A 3,802-nucleotide genomic window follows, 5' to 3' on the forward strand; every position below is an offset into this window, starting at 1 on the left:
ATGAAATGTTTGTTTATATTTTGCACGATTTTGCAACGATCGACTTAAACTCACAATTGATCAGCCGATGAAATATATTCGGTTTGGATATTTCGGGATATTTTGGCGAACAAGCATTTGCACACAGAAGGTTTCATTGTTTGTGTTGTGTGGTAGCCAAACAAGCGTGTTACTTGTTGAATACTCGATATTTTTGCTCGACAAATGTGTGATAAATACACATTACACACGATTTTACTCAATGCTCAAATTTGTTAGTCTAATTATTGTGGTGAAAAAGATGCTATTTATTTGAATCGATTTGAATGTTGTTTGGTTAATGTGTATCGATGTGTATTCTTTTCCTTACTCTAACTTACATCACATCGGTTGCGATCGGTTCAAGAAGAATATTCAACGGATATAACTTTCGAATCTGACATACAGTGTTTGTTATATGTCATCATAGTTCACTTGCTAGGACCAGTTGGCGTTGGCAATGCGAGCATGGGAGTAAACATAGTGTCGGGACAAAGCCGATAAATCGGCAAACTCACGTACTGAGCCCATGGATGAAACACCAGCACCAACTCAAGCTCAGCAACAAATACCGGACAACGTGTCAAACTCGGGTTTACCGTTTACTTATCTTTTATCAGTAAGGAGATAACAGTGATAATTGATAAGAGCTATCAAGGCCATTATCTCCTTACTGATAAAAGATAAGTGATAACTGTCTGCAGCAGAATTGTAGGTTTCAATGAGATCTACAATTTTGATGAACAAAATTTTGCACCAACGCATATGGGGTACGAGTTATGGGAGAAAGACCGAAAAAACACAAGAAATCCGTATAAATGTATAGAAAAATATCAATTGTCCCACTGTACATTCAGAGATGAATTTGGGCCACAGTGAGGGGTTTTATCAAAAACTGATGTTCGGGAGGTATAACTAATTTTCGACGAAGAATTCAAAAATGCAATTATTTTGGGGATGCGGAGTGGGGTTTACCCACTTTGGGGTAGTTTTTGTACTTTTTTCACTTTTTGAACCCTGCCCTTCGAACTGGGGCAACATGGGGGGCCAACACTATGTGCCAATGAAATCTATGGGACCAGGCGCAACTTTCGTGGGATATAACCTATTTGCCCCTTAAAACTCAAGGGGTGAAAAATGCGTCGAAAGTGTTGGGGATGAGTTTTTTTTAACTTTCAAAGGCGAATTCAAGGCAGAAGGGAGTGTTTTTCGGGAAAAAAGTGTTCATGGCCTAGGGCTAATTTTTTACGAGGAACCCAAAAATGCAAGTATTTTGGGGGTAAAAGAGGGGTTTGGACCATATTTTGGGGATATGTTGGTCATTTTTCGCTATTTTTGCACTTTTTGACCCTATCCCGCGTCACAGGGATGGGAGCAGGTCCACCCAAAGTGTCATTTGATTCTCTAGAGTATAATGAACATTTCATATCAACAAACTACTGTCTCCAAACCATTTCTAGTATGAAAAAAGTGCATTGACATGTAAAAACCACGATTTTCAGCCCCAAAATAAACATACCCCCATAACTACCCCAAATATGAATATGGGATCGTAATATTTTGTTTTTGGGGGTTTTGAGGGATGCCCTTTCGAACGCGCATGGGCATTTGAAAATCGGCGTGTAACAGTATGGGATGTTTACTGGTAAGTACAAAATGATTAGAGATTTAGTAAAAAGTAATTTAATTGATTGTTTATATTGTCCTACAGAAGAGATGATCGCGGATTTATTAACTAAACCTTTGTCATTTGTAAAACATGAATATTTAAGAGCTAAATGTAATTTTGTGTGAACGAGGAGGAGTGTTGAACAAAACAGAGTCTTAATGTAAATTAGGAACAACGAACTGTAAACAACGAACTCAACTTTGATATTCAGAATTAAACAATATAATTTAATAAGGAAATTCAAGTGTTTTATATTTAATTATTTGATTTATTCCCAGCACTTTTCTACAGAATTGTTATCTTACATCCCTACAAAATGTATAGAAATAATGATATTTATCCGTGATTTTTACACAAACTTTAAAATAAGTAGCAATATTAACTGTGATATAGCCATCCATTGAGTTGGTGATCAACTTTTGACCTGCCATTAATTTATAATTTATAATGGAAACTACCGTTTATGTTAATGTATTTGCAAGTATTGTAAATTTGTTCTTATGTCTTTCGGTCTCTACTAAATTACAAATTCATAACTACCAACAGGGACTTGTTAGATTAGACGTAAAACTTTTCTTCAATGTATCACATCTGGATAAATTGAATGATGACTTTTGCAGTCATTAGGGCCGTCACTACAGTGTTAACGCTTCAGTTGGTCTTTCATTTTTTACACGTTTAAGTTAGGCAATATTGGACCGTTTACATTTCGGCTACCTATGCATTTCCATGTATTGATTAGGTTATCTTGTGTCAATGCTTTTTAGACCAAATTGTTATACCAATCGAGAAAGACTATTACAACTTTATATTGTATAAAATTACCATATATTGTACAAACACAAAAAGATCAGGTTTTTCACGACTCTTGGAGTTGTTTTCCTGCAAACCAAAATATTCAGCCAGTTTTTGGCGGTGTGAAATAAATAAATAAATAAAAAATAGATACAAAATTGTCCGTTGGAAAACAAATAAATAAATAAATAAATAAATGATTTGCTAATGATTTTTTTATATTCCGAAAATCTAAATCGAACATTATTTATTCAAAAAAAAAAAAAAAAATTACATGGAATGTATGGAATGGTTATGATGGTGGAATAAATTCAACTTTTAATTTCCAGCTGGTGGATAACGTTTAATCGAATCGCGTCCAATCCGCCTTTCAATTTGGCAGTTGCACCGAAATTCTTTTGATATTTTGCGCAAAAGATCACCATCATGTATTGCTAGGGTGGGATTTAGAAATTTAATATGCATTTTTTTAAAATGTTTTTCAATGTTGATTAATATTTAATATAATTTAAACCATTCATACCAGCCGCTTGGTTTGATGCGACTGCCAAAATATTGCGATGCGTCATAAGTTGTCGCCTTAACATGTTGTACCATCCTTTTGAAACTGAAAATACATGCGAGGAAATCTTTTAAACATTTATCTAAACATATAATCTAAATTTAGGATTGACAGCTGTCTCCGTAAAATGTTAAATTTTTCTCAATACTCATTTGGTCTTCAGTTTTATTTAATTTTATATTATATTTGATCGTCTAAAATTATTGAGTTATATATTATTCTGTTCGTTAAGACCTGTTTTACCAATAGTATATCAAGTTTGGTGTCAAATCAGTTTTTTTGCTGTTTTTTTTTTCTGTACCAAATTTTATCTCGTTGTACGAAGCTGCCATAACTTATCATCATGACATGTACAGAATGCATTGAACTGAAAAAACAACTCGCTGACATCAAAACAAAGCTCGTTCCGATCATGAAAATGTTGGATGGACTAAATTTGGATTCAACCACTATGTCACCCGCATCAATTCCAACTGACGATCAACAGAAAGTTGTAGTGGATATGGATACGGATATTGTCAACTGCAACACATAATAACAATGGTCAGTCTGCCCCGAACGGTTTGCAATTACCGCCCATTCACCATTCATCGAATGTCAACACACGTAAGCGGGCCAGAACCGAGTCGGTGGAAAATTCTTTCTGCGTAACAAGTTTGCAAACCGGTGAATTCATCCTTAGTGATTTTGTTGTTGGCACAAACTCAGATCACCGTGTACCACCGAAAGCCAGTGCCACTAAATCATTTCATCTGTCA

General features: G+C 35.0%; 1 long non-coding RNA gene across 2 annotated transcripts; it reads right to left on the minus strand.

Moving 5' to 3' along the window:
• Positions 1-1,942: 1,942 nt before the first annotated feature.
• LOC129572335 (uncharacterized) lies at positions 1,943-3,186 on the minus strand. Of its 2 annotated transcripts, XR_008688433.1 has the most exons (3): positions 3,006-3,169; positions 2,757-2,916; positions 1,943-2,569 (listed from the first exon to the last, which is right to left on the minus strand). It is a non-coding gene; the product is annotated as an uncharacterized LOC129572335 (long non-coding RNA). The 2 variants fall into 2 exon arrangements; XR_008688434.1 differs by lacking the exon at positions 1,943-2,569 and having other exon boundaries at positions 2,683-2,916; positions 3,006-3,186.
• Between the last annotated feature and the right edge of the window lie 616 nt (positions 3,187-3,802).

This window comes from Sitodiplosis mosellana, unplaced genomic scaffold (genome assembly GCF_009176505.1).
Source record: "Sitodiplosis mosellana isolate CC-2019 unplaced genomic scaffold, AAFC_SMos_1.0 Smas_scaffold_4765, whole genome shotgun sequence".
Lineage (NCBI taxonomy): Eukaryota > Metazoa > Arthropoda > Insecta > Diptera > Cecidomyiidae > Sitodiplosis > Sitodiplosis mosellana.